At 43.9% G+C, this 22,112-nt stretch overlaps 1 protein-coding gene across 6 annotated transcripts in view; it reads right to left on the reverse strand.

The window, feature by feature from the left end:
* PDLIM7 (PDZ and LIM domain 7) overlaps positions 1-22,112 on the reverse strand; it is a 75,836-nt gene that overhangs the window by 44,742 nt on the left and 8,982 nt on the right. The gene's annotated exons all lie outside the window — the stretch shown is intronic.

The raw sequence follows: 22,112 nt of genomic DNA on the forward strand, positions 1-22,112 counted from the left end.
CTTAAGGCCTGCTAAATCCAATAGTGGTAAATTGGGTATAATAGGATAGCCCAATAATACCATCAGGCTAAGATCAACCATACCGGCCCATCTTTTCTGTGTGGTAAACTACCGTAGTCAATTGGATACCAAACTATGAAGCTATATATATTTTTTTATTTTAATGATGCAGAGTGCCAGAGAAGACAATAGCGTAAAGATTCCTAGCAAGCCAACATTTGTCGAAAAACGCAAATGTGTTTATTAGGCTTAAAGCATAGCTAAAGATATCAGCCACATAGCTACGCCCTTTATAAAGCAGAGTTATGCCAGAAATGCTGCTTACATCTTTGGCTATGCTTTAAGCCTAATAAACACATTGACATTCTTCTACATGCTGGAGCGCCTGCATCATTCTACTATATACAAATCTCTCGCACCCTAAACTGATGTATCTGCTAAGCAGAGAGCTCATAGCTATGTATCTATATCCTTACCTATCCCTTTAAACCGGGACACCTATAACTTACACACGTTCTGTTATTGCTGAACCTTGTTAAATCTGCCGCAGAACCAGTGTAATCCATGAGAGGGATATGGGCCCATCGCATATTCAATGTGATCTGTGCAGGATCTTCCCACCCAGGATTGCACTGCAATATGCAGTTCTATAAGAGACCTGAATTGCTGGCTGCACATGGCATCACCTTCATATATGCAACAGGTACTTAACATTAGCGGCTAAACCTCATAAATGGGAGTTTTCAGGGATATAGATGCTAATATACTATGATGAATGAGCCCCATAGTGTAGTAAGACTATTTTTTTTATATTAAGATTCAAAAAGGTACTGCTCCCAGAATGGTCCAGCCCTGAGGCTGCAGAAAAGGCCCAGGATTCCTGTATCTCATCCAAGGCTCAAATGTAATGTGCTGATTTATCTGTATGCTAGGTATGTGTACTGACCAATTTACACTGTAGCTCTGCACTAGAGGACGCTTGTTTCTCACTCTCTTTTATACGGATATACAGTATTTAGAAAAGATATGCATTTACATGTCAGTAGTAGTGTCAGCTGCCATGCCGCACTGCTGTAATACCGTAGGCCATAGGTGCAAATTAATCACTGCTCCTGACAATAATGATCGCTCTCCAACACCATATTGAATGCAGTCCATATACAGACTGTGCACATTTAAACCAGTGTACGTCCTAACCCTGAGTGCCAAGTGATTTTGTCAAAATAGGTGTGAAAATTGCACAAGTAAACATTTTTATTCATCATGAATCCCGGTCATGTTTACCTTCTATTGGAAATATAATCTTTTTTTTGCATTTAATATAAATATAAACATTTTTTATTTGAGTTTATATAACACACGTGAGCGACGCTGGCATTTTTAGTGGATATTTTGAACATCTCTCACAGAGATTTTGGCACTCAAAGGGTTAAGACAGCTTAAACCATGACTTCTGGAGAGAAGTAGGCAGCGAGTGGGAAACACGAAGCTGCTCCATAACCTGTGTGCGTGAGCTGGGAAGAGGGGCTAGCACTCTATTTATAACTCCGAATTATACAGTCTCAGCACTTCTACTGAGCAGCCACATGACCGCACTGGGGCCCCCTTACACCTGTCCCCTTCATTCACAGCAAGCCCCCTTCCTTGTCAAATCACATTCTAAACAACCTGTCCAACACTAAACGGATTAATAAAATATCATTAATCAACCAGGCATAAAAATAATGAGCCACATTCCTAGGAATTTATAGCTATGGAAGCATGCTCTGGGCTTACTGCACACTTAGCTTTTTTACCTGTCATACAATATAATGTACTGCGAGCGTAGTCATTGAACCAATATCCATTTAAAAAAAGATTCTGTGAGCAGACTGATCATCATAACGTAAGAAATGTGTTTTGTTTTTTTATTGCTTTTAGGGTCTAGTGCAGTGGTCTCCAACCTTTTTTGGGCATGAGCCACATAGCGCAATGCCCCAGACAATAATGCCACACACTGCAATGTCCAATATGCCACATACATACCTCCAAACACTGGAGGCAGAGTAGTAGGGACATCTGCGCATGCCGAAGGGGGCACACTGTGTGTCTCTCCTTCCCCTCACTTCCCTGTGACTGGGCCGTCACCCAATCGGAGCTCGCGGGCTGTCAGCCACAATGAGGGGAAGGAGAGGCACGTGATGCGCTCTCCTCCCCTCAGAAGGGAAGCTACAGCGGGCAGTGGAGGGAGGGATGGGCGGGCAGCTGCAGCGGTCGAGCCATCTGGATCTCTACCACGACGGCTTGGCGACCACTGGTCTAGAGGGTACACACATTGAGATATGCACTAGTTTTCTACACGATTTTGCTTATATAAGCAAAATCAAATAGAAAATCAAATAGAAAATCAAATGCGTACCATTTGATTGAAACCCGATCGATCCAAACCGTGTGAACCCACTACAAGGCATTGTATATAATATTTACATTCCATTTATACAACTATTTGTCTATTTTTAGGCTTGATCTAATCTTTGTGTGCATTGGTGACTTCACCTGGATTCCAGCGTTACGCCTCAGCAAACCCATCTCTCCCCACTGACAGCTGCTCCCATTCAGGCAGTATTGGGCCCAGGCTCAATGCATTGGGGATAGTCAGCACAGGACTGTTGACCTAGTAGTCCTAGTAATTTATACTGGTACATGATACAGGGCCTGACCTCAGATGTACAGTACATGATGTTTATGGCATATGGTCAGTAGGTCGACATACATTGGGTCGACCACTGGAAGTCAACGGGGCTTAGGTCGACACCTGAAATAAGTACACATGGCTACGATCAACAGGGTTGGAGGGTCGACACAAGCATTAGGTTGACATGCGTTTTCCATGGGGGGGGGGGGGGGTTTGAGCCGACAGGCGGTATTTCATACTCTACCATCCACTATGGCATGGTGGGAGAATATAATAGTGCTCCTGAAGAATGGTGAGCGCTGGGAGCCATGCGAGGGGACGTGGTGCACATAGACAGTGTCCATATCGAATATGTAGACATTCGACACACAAAAAAACATGAAAAACTCATGTCAACCTTCCCAGTGCGTGTCGACCCTCCAACCTATTTCAGGTGTCGACCTAAATAGAGTCAACCCAATGAACCATACCAGATGATGTTTCTGATCATTTTTGATCTGCACATAAATTACAGCTTGAGGGTGTAGACAGCGTGGTGACCGGCATTGTTCAGGAGGTGGGGGTGTCAAACCAGTTTTCAAGGTGTGCTGAGGCCAGTGTCTGCGCCCCAAAAACAGCTTCACTGAACCAGAGATGTGAATTTCAAGGTTCTCAGGGAATATGGTCCCTGGATCATGCTGGGACATTCCCGGGTTGGCCCCTTTCACTCCGGCCTAGTCCCTGCATTTTCTGATATGAGGGGGCAGTGAGGTCCAGGTGGCAGGGTCCGGGGTCCGGGCAACAGGTGGCGGGGTCCGGGGTCCAAACTGCGGGGATCTGGCAACGGCGGTTGGGCGCTTGTAGTGCTATTTGCCAGGCAGCAGGGTGGGACAATTTGACAAAATTCTGAAAAGACTGGCCGGACGCTGATTGGCTGAGAGCGTCCGGCCAGCCTTTTCAAATCCAGCAGCGCTTCCCAGCCCGCTGCCCGGCAAATAGCACTACAAGCACCCAGCCGCCGCTGCCCAGATGGAAGCAAGTCAGGATGCCAGTTAAGTACCTTTAACACCGGCCTGTTTCCCGGGAGCAACCCTGCTATCTAGCACGGTTGAATACCTGGTAAATTTTCCAGGCTAGTGTGAAAGGGGTATAAGTAACTCAAGGGTTAATGACAGGTGTTCAAACAGATAACTAGACAACGATCAGCGAAGGCGGAGTCTATTTACACAAGACACCTCCTGCGGCATTTACATATTACAGCACAGCAGCTGCAAATAAAGAGGCAGCTGCTGTGTCTTCTGTGTCCATCATTTAATCATGATGTACAGTATATATATTTTATCTCTACATACAGTATATTGTGGTGTATGTGTATTTTAGGATCTATACACATCCAACATTCATTATTTTGCTGATTATCATATGAGGATGCTCATGTTTTCAACTATTATTTTTTCACTTAAAACCACCCTCAGAGATTTTGTACACCCACCATCATGAACCTGTATTACATCAGAAGATTATGTTCAATGAAATGTTGTATAGAGCGCTAGCTTTGTTCTGTGTTTCCAGGCAGATATATAGAGGCAAAGTGATATTAAAAATGCAGCACTCAGATCCTGAGCTGAGGCACCCCTCCCATCTCTTTGAAGTACCCAAGGGGTAATGTGGCAAAGGTTTCTGTACCCTTTAATAAATGATGAGTATGGTAGTACAGACCATTCTATTATACCTACTGTACATCCTTTAGGTTCAATTGTAGGATAAGCACACAGAAATTCTCTTCTGCGGCCCTATAGACTACTCCTGACCACTCCCTGTAAGGCACAGTATAACAACAGGTTTGAATCAATATAACACACTGTCCTCAAGGGGCTCGCTGGACACAAATAAAGCCAAACACATCAGCCAAATGTTTTAATAGTAGATATAAACTGATGAATGAAAAAGATAAGGGCAACGGAGTCTGTGCTGTGATCTCTAACATGTTAATTAAAGACACACACACAAGACGCTTGGAGGACAGATGTAGTGTGACTTTAACGTGTGATTTTATAGCATGTCTTGAGTGGGTGGCAAGGAAAAGGAACAAGCTGTACACACTGCAGCTCCCAGAGGAAGAGATATTAATAGGAAGCATATTGAGGTGCTTGAACTGTTAAATCCAGTTAACTAAAAATATCAAACATATTTGTTGTTTAGTTAGGATTGTTAAGTTAGGATCAAGAAGCAGAGGAGGATTATGAGGTCATTGAGCAAATATATGAAGAACAGCGCTGTTTGAGGTGGAATAATCACCATGGGATGTAGAATTAAAATGAATTTATTATAAAAACACATAAACCTAGTACATTTACTGATAATGAATAAAGTTCAGATAATAAAATTGTATAAAATCTCACTGTCAGGAAGGATGTTGGAGCCACCAAGATTTCGGACTTGGATCTGAGTCCTGATGGTAGGTGTACTTTACCGTGGTCAATAAACTGTATTTCCACTGTTTGGAATGTGTGGTACTGGAAAATCCTGATAGGGCCGTCAGAGATGGATGGAGTTGAAGTGGCGGAAGTTGGGGGTCAAATCTCTGTTGGGGGGGGGGGGGGGTTCTGGGGCCAGCCGTGGTGATAATGCACCTGTAGATGTCCAAAGGTGATGATGATCCTTAAAGTTGCCCCGTGGGGGGGACTTGACTAGAACAGGTGGCTGGGGTGGATTTGCCTACCCAGAGTAGTCTCTGTCAGTGGTCCCGTGCTGTTGTCCTCGATGGAGGTTGTAGCAACAGATGGCTGGGTGGTTCTCAAATTGGCCCAGGGGGGAACTTGACTTGAACAGGTGGCTGAGATGTATGAGCCCACCTGGAGAGAACTCTGTCAGTGGTCCCGTACTGGTGTTTTTGATGGGGAATGCCCCAACAGGTGGCTCACCTGGAGATGGATCTCAAGGAGGGGTCCCAGTAACAAAGGTGGTGGTATGCTGAGTGGATGTCCAGATTGGCAATAAGGGAAAGGAGTGGCTTGGGTCCAATCCTGGAAGTGAGAGGGTCTCAGCCTGACGAGTTTCGCCAGATCAACTGGCTTTATCAATTTATTATCTGAACTTTATTCATTATCAGTAAATGTACTAGGTTTATGTGTTTTATAATAAATTCATTTTAATTCTACATCCCATGGTGATTATTCCTCCTCAAACAGCGCTGTGCTTCTCTTGTTGTTTCTTCCTTTTTTGTTGGTGGGATTAACTACCCCACTCTTGCACAGCAGCTGGGATCTGAACCAATACCAGCGCCTGTCAGTAAGCTTGCAAGCAAGGCCCTTCTACCACTTGACTGTTTGTAACTACCCAGTTTGATTTATCCCTATTTCTAATTGTAAAGCGCAGCAAAACCTGCTGCGCTGTATAAGAAACGGTTAATAAATAACTTAATTTAAAAATAAATAAATATATATATATATATATATATATATATATAAATAAAAGTGTCAGAACTGGGGGCCCCAAAACATTGGCGAGGCGCCAGTCAATGTACTGGATATAATTATTAGGGAACCTGCGGCTGCATAACATCCATTCATGACAGAACGGGCCTTGCAATCTTACCCCCACTTTCCCTCTGCTCCCTGATTGACAGGAGTGTGTACCCAGAAATGGGGTGTCAACCCCATTTTCTGGAAGGAGAGAGCCAGGGGGTCTGCGTTATTATTTTACCATGCAGACTTCCTGTCCTCATAGCCCCCACTGAAATGGACGAGATGTTTGATCCCAGTTTGCAACTTCTGTCGCAGTGCCCAGATTACAGCTACATGCAGGAAGCATCTCTTCTACCGACAGGTCACCTGTATGCCTGCAATGGGAGTAAAAGGTCTCAAAACATAGATAAATAATAAATTTAAAAAAAGCTTTTAGCTCTGCCCATATGTCAAACCAGAATCATTTGAGGATAGGTCTTCCTCCAGTCATCATCTTTAGCATGTAGGAGTAGATACATGCATGTTCCTGCAGGTGCATGTGAGACGTGATTTGCAAAAAACAGCATAACCCTATATTAGAACAAACCTTCCCTCCACGGTTCGACTTTCTCATGTGCAGGCGGTCGTAAATATCAGATGCATGCAGGTATGCAATTGCGTATATACGTTCTGTGCATGCTCATAGAGAACTTACATAGCATATGCTATGCTAAATGGCATCGTGTTTTCTGCATTAGCCCTGGAGACAGATGCTTGCCGACAGAACAAATTGGCTCCCTTAATCACAGAAAGTTAGTACAAATGGAGGTTCCAGTAAATAAAACTTTAACTCCGGGAATGTATTTCTTATTAGGTACAGTCTGAGAGGCCCCCACTCTAGCGTTCTTCAAAAACAGACTTAAGACATATCTGTTTACTTCAGCATTTCACTAATGTTCCATCTATATAATAAGTTGAAGAGTCTGTGTGCGTGTGTGTGTGTGTGCGTGTCCGACGCATTGCGGACACACCGTGGCACTCAGAGACACCAAATTCATCAACAAGATACCTCTGGACCCGGCGGTGTGCACCTCGAAGCCGTTTTTGGGAAATTTCACTTAGAAATTTAAAAAACACCAAGTTGTAATTTTCCTTCATTGATGTTCTGGGGAAAAGATCGATGATCTGGGAAACCGTTTGCGAAGGAACAACTCCACACCTGATTTCATTGAGTATGAATAACACATTCTAACATTATGGTGAAGGCTTTAAACAATTAGGAAATAATTGAGGATATACATAGACCACACAACACACACACACACACACACACACACACATACACACATTGTACACGCACACACACACACAGTACACCACATACGCACACATAGCACACAACACACACATTTATACGTAGAGCACCTCACACACTTACACATTGGACAGATACACACACAACACACCACATGCAGTACAATACAAATCCATACACACTACAACACACACCCAAAAACAGTACAACAAACACACAGAACACACACACTTAAACATTGCCAGGATACGCAAAGCACACTACACACACATATATACATAGCACACATCACAAACGTACACATTCGGCAGATACACACAACACAACACTCACAGTACAACACACACCCACATTCACTACAACACACACCCAAAAACAGTACAATACACAAAACACACACTTATAAAATGCACAGATACACACAGCACACTACACACACACAGATTTATACATAGCACACCTTACGCACTTACACATAGGGCAGATACACACAACACACACACATAACTTACCTCTAACAGCACAACACACACCCACATTCACCACACACACCCAAAAAACAATACGGCACACACAAAACACACACTTAAACATTGCACAGATACACAAAGACACAACACACACATACTGTATATACGTAGCACACCTCACACACTTACGCATTGGACAGATACATACAATACAACACACACAACCACATACACTACAACACACACACAAAAACAGTACAACACACACAAACACACAGAAAACATAAAAAATAATTTGCCGTTTATTTAACCGTCTGTACCGGCAAATAAAAACTGTACCTAATGTACCGTTTCTACTTTGTTCCCCATATCCGTCTCTCCAGTCCTCCAGCCTGTCACTGCGCTCCCCGGCCAGTTGCACTGAGAAATCTTTGTCCTGGCCAATGCACCCATTGATCAATACAAAGTGGGTACACTGCACTCACCCTGTTAGTCAGTTGGATATCAGGCACTGCTCTGCCTTAAGGGTTTCCCAGACTCTTTTGGTTCATAGATAATGTTTGGTCGATGGGCATGAGCGCTGCATGCATTTGTTTGAATGTTATAAGTGTAAGAAGTTGAAGAATAAGACTGAGATGAAGATTTGTCACGTTATAGTACAATTTACTCAATAAATCGTGAAAAAAATGTGTACATTGAAGTACAGTACAATCAAGAAATGAAAGTAGGATTAAAAAATAAATTCTGATTTAAACTGATAATTGTTTGGATGGCGGTGGGTTGCGAAACAAATCTATAGGTGGAGGGGGTATGGATATTGTCGGCATAATTGGTGTTTGGTACACCTACAGGGGTTCCCCAGTTGATGAGAAATTCTCACTACAGTGTCACCGTATGGGGATTTCCAATTGGGGTTCAGGTGGTCTTTTAGGGACCCCTTTACAATCCCGTTGGTCTCTTCTCCTGGAGCCTACGGTCTCCCTCAGTGATTGAGTATCATTAAGGGAGACTATAAGCTCAAGGAGAAGAGACCTACAGGATTGTAAATGGTCCCTAAAAGACCACCTGGACCCCAATTGGGAATCCCCCTATGGTGACACTGTGACCGTGACACTGTAGTGAAAATACCATCAATTGAGGGCCCCCTGTAGGTGTAACAAACACCAATTATGCCTACAATATCCATACCCCCACCTATAGATTTGTTTCACAACCCACCCCATCCAAACAATTATCAGTTTGAAACAGAACTTTTTTTTTAATCCTACTTTCATTTCTTGATTGTACTTCTATGTACACTTACATTTTTTCACGATTTATTGAGTAAATTGTACACTTTGTAACATGGCAATTCTTTTTCTCAGTCTTATTCTTCAACTTCTTAAACTCCAAACCTTATCAATGCATCCATTGATGATTGTGATGGCTGGATCAGTGGATTGGCCCGGCGGGTGTAGGGAAGAATTTGGCCCATTGCACCCATTCCCAGTGGTGCATTACAGTGGTGCGGATAGTGTGCGTTGCGTCATGACATCATGTGGCCAGGCCCGCGGACCTGCTCCCACACTCAGGGGCTGCCCCACTGTTTGGTAGAGATGCTCGGTGCATGTGCTTTACAGATTCCCAGACCTCAGAGACTGCTGCAGGCAGGTTCGGTGAGGGGAGTGGCAGTGGCAGGGAGCAGTGAATTTTTAATTAATTATGGCGCGGTAAGTAACGCCCACCCCGGACCCCACGCACTTAGCGCCTGTAATTACACACCCTAGAAACTGTACCATTGAAATTATAGAAATTGAGGTGTGGCCATGTCCCTTTCTGATTTTGTACCGATTTCTGACCCTCAGATGTTGGAGGATATGTCATACAGTAGGTGCTAAATCTCAGGAGTGGATATGGAAATCATCAACACATACAAGTTTTCAACTCAGGAGCGTTGTGTTTCAAACAACAACACCACACCTGATTTCATTGCCGTCATTGAGTATCAATGCAAACACATTCTAACATTATGGTGGAATCTATAACAAATTACAATCTTAGGTCTTTGTTACAGCATACTGTAAGATGACATTTTTCAGCAATTTTGGAAATAAAGAAACCCCAAGGTTTTCCCGGGCAACGCCGGGCGGGTCAGCTAGTTTTAAATATTTCTTTACAGGGTATACAATCAGATCGGCTGTAACAAATACTCTCAATTAAACCTGTGTGTTTTTTACACTGCAGTCCCGAAAAGGCAGTGCTTATTGGGGATTTTGCTTCAAATGTCTGAGGCAGGTAAAACAAAATCCTGATAATCCGCGACTGTTGCCAACTTAATGGGGCAAAAAGTATAGCTCCCAGAGAAGCAATTGTATACCATTTTATAAGTCCTATTGGGAGAAAAGTACTAGATAAATATTATTATTATTATTATTATTATTATTACTGGAAGGAATAAAGTTAGCACCTCTGAAGATGGCAAGTAGAAAAGTTCTAGATCAAGGTTCTGGGCAAACAAATTAGATGTATTATCGTCCTTTGCCCCCAGGGCCCAGTATGCCACCACTAAATCCCCCCATCCACTACGCAGACATATCTGAAGCTACAAATCTCAGATTTCCCTTGAACTCTCCCAGATATCTGATCTGACCCTGGGCTGGCAAATTCTTCACTCTATTCACTTCAGATACAGCTGATCAGACCTATGGTAACCTTGTGACAGCTTCAGATCAGATGGATCTTTGGTGCAGCACCAACAATTGTTTTGTCAGATAGATCTGAGACTCAAGACTATATTCAAAGCGGCCAGCAAGGGGGTTAAACGGCGGGGATCGCCGAAAACAAGCAAACCGCGCCATTTAACCCCCACCCGGCCGCTCACCCTATTCTACGTTCTGGGGGAATCCATGCTGTCACAGGACAAGATGATTCCCCCAAACAGAAAGGCTTGTGGCTATTGCAGGGATCCGCTGCATTTAGCCACGAGCCTCGCTGTTTTAGCGGCCGCACACGCCATTTCCCCCTCACTCCGAAAACAGCGAGGGGGAAATGGCGTGTGCAGGGGGTCAGTTGAATTCTGACCCTGCGAGCGGTGACAGCTCGCAAAAACCACTGAATACACCGGTCAGTCCCACATCTGATTTGAGGCGGCTCAGATTTGACCTTTATTCTTCAGATCAGTCTGTCAGATCCATCTGAAGCCTATACATTACATAATGACAGGCTTTGCTTATTACAGTATGCCCTTTATTATTACACATATATATTTATTCACATCTGCTATTATTTAGATATTTGACTGCATGATGCCTCAGCCCATCTCTGAATGCACTGAAGGAACTATCTTAACTATCCTAGACACAACTGGGCGCATTCATTTTATACATACTCAGGGCCGGCAACAGAAATCTTGGGGCCCGGTACACTGATCTATCTGGGCCCCTCCCCCTAACCACATCCCCTTGAGCAGAACATTTTTAGTATACTGCATATTACATGTGTTTTTTTTATTGTTACAAAAGAAACATAATTCATAATCACTAATACTGGAGGGGGGTCAACGTAAGTATCTTTACAGGAATCCAGGCTTGGTGCCTTTATTAACCATTGCTAGGCACTGCACTGCCACAGCAATGCTTACAGCCCCTGAGCCACACAAAACTTTGGGGCCCCTCACAAGCTTGGGGCCCGGTACAGGTGTCCCCTTTGACCCCCCCTGTCGCCTGCCCTGTACATACTCCAGAGGTCTTGTAACTTAAAATACAACTGTATACGCAATTTAAGCCTCAATTATAGCTCCTAGCCCTTGCCATAAGGACAAACTCAGTTAAATTTAGCCCTCACAATTGTACTAGGTTGCTTACGTATGTGCTATCAGCCAGATGCAGTGTCAGTGTGAGGCTTTCATAAGAGTACAGTGCATACACCACTCTGCAACTTAGCATTATTTTCCATTTCAAAGTTTTTTTTCTTAGTTTTTTTTTTTGCAGCTTTATAGCTTTAGTCACCCTGTAGATGTGTCACTGTCCCCCATGATACGCTCTACTTCACACTTATAATCAACTACAGAGCACAAGTGCCTACCATCTAATTTGTGGTATTGGTGACGCAAGTCACACCAGCACATGCTGATCTACGACGAGGACCACCTACTCCACAATGCGAGCGGGGGAGGAGGAAACTTGCCCTTTAAACAGGTCTCCAGGCAACAGTTACCTATTTCATTTAAGCTGTGCCCTTGTCTTCTGGGTTCTAGCATTGCTTGGCTTGAAATAGCTCTGCTCAAAACAGCAACCTGTTGTGCTCTGTGCAACCAAATCTATTTTAAACTGCCAGCAGGAATGCAAATTGACAGAAGGGGTCTAATATTGTGAAAGCACTCTGTTTTGAGTCACCTTCCCTGTAGCATATGTATAAATATGAAAGTTTAGATATATGAAGTCTCTAAAACACAGAGAGGGGGGGGGGGGGGGGGGAATCAACCCTTAAGGTGCCCACACACGCACCGATCCCGGCGGTGCGATGCTATGCGATGGGGTGCGCGCTCCCGCGGCACCTCATCGCACAGTACAAAAAGTATGTGCTGCACATGCTTTTTGTAATACGATGCAATGCTATGTGTGCTAGTTAAGCACAGAACGCACGCCGGGATCAATGCGTCTGTGGGCACCTTTACACTCATTCCAAATGTAATTTTGTATTGTTTAAAGATCAAGAATAAACAATGTTTCTAAAGTTTCATAACCAAGTCCCTGAGCAGGATTTGGGTCACTGAAAAGAACTAGGCAGTCTCTTGCTATGCGAGGCAGGTCTTCACGGCTGCTGTCTGAAGAGAGCGAATGCCGATACTGGCATCCTGAGCCCAGCCACCTGGCAGAATGGGTGGGTGTGGTATATTTCACCGACAGTCGGGATTCTGACAGCCATTACTCAGACGTTGGAATCCTGACTGCACAGTGGGGGGAGCGCAATGAAGCCCCTTGCGGGCTCGCTGCGCTCGCCACACTATTTTATTCTCCCTCTATGGACCCCCACGCAGTCTGGATTCCGACGTCGGAGTAATGACTGTCGGAATCCCGACTGTCGGGGAGCCGTCCGTCACCCGAATGGGTGGGGGTGGTGGACCAGTCTACTCCTAATGCTACCGCTCACACGTGCACGGAAATACCCCAGGATTCTTACATAAAAAGCGAAAGCAGGGTCCGATCTTAAGGCTCATACACACTGGGCAACTTTGAGCTGAAAACTGCTCAAAACAGCCTGTTTTCAGCTCAGAGCCGCCCAGTGTGTATGGCCCAGCGATGAGCGGTGATCGCTGCTGCACACTCTTGCATCATCGCTGGGAAAGCCGCTCATCTGCTGGTAATAGCAGCAGATGAGCGGCATTGAGGACGTCTTTGCATAGCTCTGCGCTATGCAAAACAGTCCTCCCCCCTCCGTCGGCGCCGGGCAGGGGGAAAGCCGCTCAGTGTGTATGCACTGACATTATCGCTGTCCATACGCGCTGGACATAGTCGCCCAGTGTGTATGGACCTTTACTGGCAGGCCGCCACACTAATACCACTGGGGCCAGCGGCCTGCCTGCTTGGCCATTCTATACTGTTTTCTTTCTTGTTGAGAGTATAGATATAGAGGAAAAGAGAAGAGAGTTGGGTAGAGCAGCTGGCTGCCTGTTTTTTATAGATAGGTGCAGAGTGAGAGAAGACCGGGTACATACATAAGCAAAGAAGATCAAGATAGAAAAGTGCAGAAAGGGGAAAAAGAGAAAGGAACAATCTTTCTGTTTTTATTCTCACATCCTCTCCTTCTATGTCACCCCTGTCTGTCTGACCCTCCCCTTTAGAATGTAAGCTCTCACAAGCAGGGCCCTCTCTACTAATGTACTTTTCTTAGAATATAGAAACCTCTGTCACCCTGATGATTGCTTCAGTATCCTATCCCCTGATGCAACTCCATTTACTGACCATGTACTTTAATGTTCTAAATTGTCTTGTACTATAACTCGTTATTTGTTTTGATGTTGCTATGAGCAACCAATCAGAATCTACTTATTTGTTTAGCACCTTCTAGAATATAATAGATAGTATCTGATTGGTTGCCCATAGTAACATCCCATGTGAAATAGAACTCCCATCTTAGCAAATTTCCCTTGAAGAGACTGGTAACACTGTATGCTACACAGCATTATAGCTCAGCAGTGCATACTGCATAAAGACATAGGTTCTATTCTGATTGTGTGTGACAATGGGGTAAATGCTTCAAAGCTTGGAGAGAGATAAAAGTAGATGGAGATAAAGTACCAATCAACCGCCTCCTAACTGTCAGGCAAAGCTTTGTACACACTAGACAACACCGCAAATGATTTCCATGGAACTCCCGGGAAATCAATATAGTGCATACATACAGAACAATATTGTTCAGAGACGTCAATCAGCCCCATGCTCAGAACCTACAGTAGTTGATGATATAGTCAACACTGAGCTCCATGTACAGATGAGGTCGATAATGACCTGGAGGAGTGCGCACCTTTAATGATATAGGGGGTTATTCTGGTTGATTTGTTTGGATGCGAGTTTGTTAGTCAGCCTGATCCCGCCTTGTGAACGGTGGTGCGCTTGCCCACCATTCACACGGCATGTATGTTCACACACCATGCAAATAGATGTTTTACATACAGTATACATCCATTTGCAGACTGCGGGTGAACACCTACATGATTTGATGGTCTCCGACCATCGAATAATGTGGAACGTGCACGCAGATGTAAGGTTGCTCAGGGCAAACTTACATCTGCGTGAACATTCTGAGAAAAGTTGTCTGGTGATGTCAGCTTCCCGCACTCCGCGTCATCGGTCCATTAGCACGAGAACGCCCAGCGTTCTCATAGGAGCACCCATGAAACAGGACATTCCCATATGCTAATGCGCTCGCAAGAATGGGACAGTTTGTTCGCCGTGGGCGCACGCACCCTGCATCTGCAAATGCGCAGATGCAAAACATCAGGGTTCGTAAGAACAGACCTGAAAAATATCCATAGTGTGCACACCCTAGACCTGGGGTAGCCAACCCTAGTCCTCGAGAGCTACCAACAGTGCATGTTTTGCAGGTCTCCTCACAGAATCACAAGTGAGCTAATTAGCTCCATCTGTGTATCTTTTAAAATGTGTCAGTGATTAATGAGTGCAGCTGTGCAGCAGCTAGGTTGTCTGGAAAATGTGAACTGTTGGTAGCTCTCGAGGGCTAGGGTTGGCTACCACTGCCCTAGACATTTTACATGATACATCGTTAACGATATCCTTGACGTGCATATCGTTAACGATTAATCATCTAATGCAGTGGCTCCCAAACTAACTTAATATTTTTTTTTATTTTTATTAAATTATCTTTGGGGTGCCCAGAAAACAATGCGAATACTATAGAGTTCTGTGATTCAAAAATGTTTGGGAACCAGTGATCTAGTGTGTACACAGCTTTACAGCCAGTGTTTGATAGATTACAGGAGCTGAATGGTGGTAGTTAATCTCTCTCCAAGCTTTGATACATATCACTCTGTGGGTGGGATTCTCTAATAACCCCCGCCGCACATCGCCAGCATTTGCATTGTTAATAATCGCATATGCAGTAACATATGCGATTATTAACTCAAAGGCGATGGTCGGCGATATGCAAGCAGGTTCCCTCCTCCCTCCCTGCACCTTTACCCGGCTGTGAGGACTCCCTGCACCTGGAAGCTGTGCAGGGAGGAGGAGGTCACTGGTCCGGGCAGCACAGCAGGAGACGCGAAGGAAAGCCCATAGGCTTCCATGGAGTTACACCATCTAGAACTGGCGTAACCCCCCGCAGCGAAGCCCCGGTGGTGGGGTTTTGCTGCATATGAAAATGCTGTAAAAACCCCGAAAACTGTGTTTTTACGGCATTTTTAGTTTGGTGCATCTCACCCCCGGACTGATCTATAGGGGCGGGGGTGGAGTGTGCCTATTTTGCCCCACAAACTCTAATGGCAGAATTGCAGCTCTATAATCTATATACAGTATATATACTGTGCATTTTACTGTAAGCCATCACTAAGCAGAAGCAGTCTCAGAGGAGAGGGCTTTTGTTGGAGCGCTATGTACAGTAATCCCATGCATGGTAAGTGGCAGCACAAGTATAACCTGTATCGCTGTAAGTGACAATACTTAGCTCTGAATACTGATAAATAAACCCCTATATCTCTTTGAATTAAAGATTTTTAGTGATGTTCAATGTAATCAGAAATGACATTTGTTGTATATTACATATAACTATTATTATCCTATGCATAATGTTTATGATTGCTTTTCCATAAATAAAATTAAAAGTCACAGGCAAACACACCAACTGGGAAAGTCACTGCCTGAGAGCAGGAAGTCACAAGATGTCGCTGTTTTCTTTCTAATACAAAAATCATGCTCAGACACTTATAACTGACAGCTGTCAAAACACTTCCCGTTTATCAAACCTCTTATATCTAAACCCACCGGAACAGAACGTTTAGAATACTGTACTCTGAATACATGCACACCAGTTATCTGGTCACCACTATTTTCATTTAACTAAACAATAAAATAAACATCTGCTCTTTTAATACTATTGAGTAACTGCGTATTTGTGATTGCTGAGAACTGTGAGCACTCATTCCTTCTTAATAGCTATAAATACATGGTCAAAATACTTTCAATAACCAGCTGGTGACTTTAAATAAACAAACAGTGACTTTAGGAGGAAGCCTGCAATATTGTGGATTAAATAGATTACATATTAACATGTGGAAGAAGATAATACATAAACATGAGTAATATAAAGGTGTAGTAACGTCACATCAGTCTGCGGCCTCCCACCTGTCTGTCACTACTACACTCTCTAACACAGGGTTCCTCAAACTATTTTGCTATGGGACCCTATCCAACAATAAAAATAATTACAGGACCCCAGCAAGTTACTGCAGAAGGTCATCACATCACATGTGTAGTCAGCAGACAGCACATACATGGCAGCATTGTGGAGGCACAGAGTGATGGGAGGAGTCTAAAATAACAGACAATTCAATGGATTATTCAAACTCCTTAAATCACTGAATAGGATTAGAAAATTCACAGCCTGATGGTCAGCAACATGGAGTCGCGACCCGCTTTGGGGTCAGGACCCACAGTTTGAGAACCACTGCTCTTACACTACATAACAGGGCATATTCCACCTTGTGCTCATTTTTTTAAAAGTCAAAATTCGACATGAGTTTTCCATGGTTTTTTTGTCCCAAATTTCAATGCAAGTCGGCATGGACACCATATCAGTGTACCGCTGCACTCGCCATGCTTTGGGCATTATATTCTCCCTCTGCACCCTAGTGGATGGTAGGGTACGAAATGCCACCTGTCGGCACAAGTCTGTTCATCAAAAAAAAAAAAATATTCAAAAACTCATGTTGACCTTTTGACCTTCCCATTCTTGACCTAATGCTTGTGTCGACCTTAGCCATGTTAGCCTATTTCATGTGTCGACCTCTAGTGGCCAACCTTATGTATGTCGAACCTTCATAGTGTTGACCTAGGGACCGTAGGCATATCCCCATGCTCTAAAGCGTTGTATACACCTATACAATGGTTGGACCGATTTATTGTGTAGGTGTGTATAACACTCCTGCAATGGTTGGGACCGGGAGAACGCATCTCACTACTGAACCCCTGATCCATTTAGAGAAGCTGCTCCTTTCCTCACTGCTGCTGCCTCCTCAGAGGAGTCACAGTGTGATAAACACCGCCTGGCTGATTGGGAACATTTAACCCGATGAGCCGGGGATTGTACAGGTATTGGTGTGTACACACTATCGATTTGGCTTGCGATGCGATCCTGATGCAATCTAACCCTTTTAAAAACTTGTCTAGTGTTTAACACTCTAAAATAACTTTGATATATACAAGTTACATGCTGCATTCATGTGGATTGTTGCGATAGGATATAAATACAGACTAAATTTGAGCTCAAAATCTCAGAGTGTGTGGTAGGGGTGATGGGCATTGAGCACTGATGCCTACTCCCGCATCATCGCCGGCTATTGTCCTGTTTGACCAGCTGCGTCAATCACTCGCCTACTGTTGAAAGCGGTTCACCCCCCTCCCCACTAAAAATCTCTGGGTTGGGTGACAATAACTGACTGTGTATGCACTGGGCGATTTATCGGCCAGAGATTTTCACACGATCGCTCAGCGTACACACTGGGCAGAAACACCCAGTGGTTATGCACCTTTACAGTGACCTGAAGAGGGAGTTGATAAACATTATTTACATTCCTGCCTGAAAAATAACCTATGTATAAATGCTATTCCAAAACAGGTAAATCAACAAGTTCCTTTTAAAATGAATTCATTGCTAATAAAAAGGTGTCCGCTGTCAGGCTTAAATATGAAAGGACTGCAATCGTGCTCATCAAAGACAAGAGGTAGGGGATACTGCGCATTAGGGAGATTTACAACGTAGTTATAGTTGGGTGTGTTTCCTATTAAATGTCATCTCACATTGTATTATTGCTTATAATGCAATAAGCTGCTGTACAGTATGTAGGATAACAATAGGAATGGGTCTAAAAGGTGCTGTAACCAATAGAAACAAGACGTCTTTGATCTTCTATTAGATCCTTGCATCCGAATTAATTGTGAAGAATAACAGAATTTTTGCAGTTACTTTTGCCCGTTTTCAGAAATGTGCCACAAAGTTCTACTGAACTGACCAGAACTACATACATGATATTATTTTATGACTACTGTAAAATTTATATATAAATAAAATATATATTTTTAATTATGTAATTTGCTAAAAAAATAATAATATAGTTATATTAATATAACTAATAGCGTCTGCAGTGTCTAGTCAAAATTTCTTGCCTGCACCATACAAATGTGGTGTATTTATTGATGGATAGGAAAGCAATATTTCATAGAGATTTTACTTTTTCTTCATGGACTGATAAAAGTAGTGTGTCCTCGGAATGTCAATGCACTGGGGACTTGCACACATGTAGCAAAGACATGTCACTGGGGCCACACAGACAGGGCTAGCAACAGAATGTAAGGAGCCATAAAGCTGGAAAGACAAACACAGCTGTGTGTCACCCTGGCTGGAAAGCTGATATTTATACCCTCATTCATTGGAATCAATTTCAAGAACCCCTACACTTTAAAACAGTTATTTTACACAGTGATTAATAGCAGTAACAAAACTCTCCAGCAGACTGATGGTCCTGCTTTTATTCTAGGGGATACGTGGCTAGGTCGACAGTATGAAGGTTGAACAGTTCAACAGGGCTATGGTCGACAGGGTTAGACAGTTGACACAAGCATTAGGTCAACAATGGGTAGGTCGACGGTCAGAAAGTTGACATGATTTTTTCACATTTTTATTTTTTTTAAACAGGCAGTATTTCATACAGGGCATGGAGAGAGAAGAAATAGTGTGCTGAGTGCAGCGAGGTACCGTGCCCAAAGCAAGGCGAGGGCAGCAATACACTTATACGGTGTCCATGTCGACTTACGTTGACAGACACGAAAAACATGGAAAAAATCATGTCGGCCTTCCCATTGTTGACCGAAATGTTTGTGTCGACTTTCCAATCCTGTCGACTTTCATACTGTCAACCCTATGACCTATACCCTATTCTAATGAATACTTTCTGTAGCACAAGCTTTAGGCTTTATCCCTGAAAAACAAATGTACCATCCACATTGCTCTGCCAAGGTGACTGATGCACTGCAGCATGTGGGGTGTGTGTACTGACTGCAACTCTCCAACAGGTTTTGCCCACAGGATGTAACATTTTTAAAATAATAAATCAGGCATATAACTGCCACTTTACTGCTTCTCTGTCTGATCCTGGGGAGAGCTCTCATAGAAAATAATAACGGTTCAAGGGCAAACTTAAGATTTCTAGAGAGGGGGGGTGCTTTTTTAAAACTTACCAAGTCCCCCGATGTCCACGGCGGCGTTCAGGAGCTTCTTCAGTGGTCCCAGGGGTGCATTGCATCGTACATCACCGGCACACCTGCAAACTTGTGCAATGCATTCCTGGGACCGCTGAAGGAGATCCTGAAGGCTGCCGTGGATGCCGAGGGACCCAGGCAAGTATGTTAAAAAAAACAATATGCAAAAAACGTAAAAATCAGAAATGCTTGTGGTCCCGAGCATCACAGATAAGGGATGTTCAACCTGTATAATATTTTATAAATCAAAACAATACAATAGTATACTAGAGAAAAAAAGAAGACTCTTGCTTGGGAGTACTCAACGAATGTATATTGTATGTATATAATACAAGATTACTTGTATTAAGATTCCTTTTAAAATACATAAGAATCTTAGTAAAAGTAACGTTATAATCACAATTACCACTTACTACATATACATTCGTTAAAAGTGCCCCCAAGCAAGAGTCTTCTTTTTTCTCCAGTATACTAATGTCTATTTTCTGACTCCGGGGAACACCACTAGCCCTATAAACTCTACATACATTGAATAATTATTGAAGTGGGTATTGGCAGTTTTCTTTGAAAATTCCCCAGTGTAAATGAGCTGCAGGTTATTATACTTTGTAGTCCTACGGCGGGAAGTCTTGTGTGAACCTTATGAAAAAAACATTCTTTATAGATCAAAACAACTAAACTAATATGAATTGACTCTAAAGAAATCTAAATCATAGAATAACACAAAAAAAAAAGGTTCTATAGGATTGGTTTTGTAATTAGGTCTGAGTTTGTTGAATCAAACATTCTACCAATCTCAGCTGCGGATTTAGGCAGGTATTCAATGCTTTCACGGGGGGAAGGCAGCGAATCCTGTGTAGGATTCTCTGCACATTCCCCCCAATTCTCCATGTAGGGAGATTTGCTGGCCAGCCTCCTGTCTATCCTATTCAACTCGCCACGGGCTCCCCGTCCCTGCGAGCGAATAGGGGGCGAATCAGGAGACCGGGCGGGCGGCGAACGACAGGGCGGAGGGCGGGCGGCAAATGACACAGGGCGCAGGGTGGGCGGTGATAGACAGGGCGCGAGTATGCACAGCGCTGAACTCCCTCCCGCCCTTGTTTAGCGCTCACCTCCTGGCTCTGCTCCACAGCGGGGGAAAGCTCCCCGGAGCCAGGAGGCACAGCATAGCAAATAGGACGGCGGGCGGCGAATGTGACAGGGCGGAGGGAGGGACGGCTGCAGGCAGGGAGATGGAAGCATCCCTGCCTGCGCCGGACACTGTGGGGGTGAAGGAGGGCTGTGGGGGACACAGGGAGAGCCCCCCCAGAGCTGGCAGGGGACTGTGTTAGGGAGCCGCTACACACTGGTCCCGATCGTGCATGTGTAATGATCGGGATCAGTGTGCAGTGAATATATAAATATTAATGAGCGGCTCCCGGCTCGGCCCCCTGCTGGTGAATGTGTAAAATATATATATATTGTTTAAAAAAAATTTGAAAATATATTCATGTGCTGCAAGCAAATGAATAAAAATAGCATACCCCTTCAGAGATAAAAAAAAAAATCTGATTTTTTTGACACCAAAATAAAAATAAAAAACGCTTTATTTTCAAAGATCACATTCCAGTTCTCCAGAAAAAGATGACGAATGTAAAATGGAGAATCCTGGGAAAATCACTGGAGAAAGCAGTTCTCCACTTCAGCATTGAATACACTCTCGGCGAATTCCACTAAAAACCCCATTGAAAACCACTGGCGAATCGCGGAGAATCACAAACAGAGAATCACCAGACATTGTGTCCATTAAATAGGGCGAATTGTTTTTTCTGTGAGAAAATTCCCTGTAAACCTGGGGAATTGTCAGATTTCCTAGGAAATATGGCAAATCAGAGGCATTGGCATATATTCAATGCCGTGGGCGAGAGGTGACTGCGAGCAGGACTTTTTGCTCGCAGTCACCGCTCACCCTGTCAGTATTCAACTGACCCCCCTCATTCGCAAATTCCCCCTCGCTCCGTTTTTTGAGCGAGGGGGAATTTGCGAATGTGCATCCAAAAACTGCGAGAATAGAGGCTAATTACAGCGAGTTTGCTGCACTAGCCTCGGCTCTCGCAGTTTAGGGGAATCCTCGCCGTTCTGTGACTGCGAGGATTCCCCCGGAACGTTGCATAGTGCGAGGGGCCGGCGCAGGGGTTAAACTCACTGGTTTTCTATGATCCTCGCAGTTTAACCCCCTCGCCGGCCGCTCGCACCGGCATTGAATACTTGTCATTGAAT

The sequence above is a fragment of the Crinia signifera genome, chromosome 4, assembly GCF_055691185.1.
Source record: "Crinia signifera chromosome 4, ASM5569118v1, whole genome shotgun sequence".
Classification (NCBI taxonomy): Eukaryota; Metazoa; Chordata; class Amphibia; order Anura; family Myobatrachidae; genus Crinia; species Crinia signifera.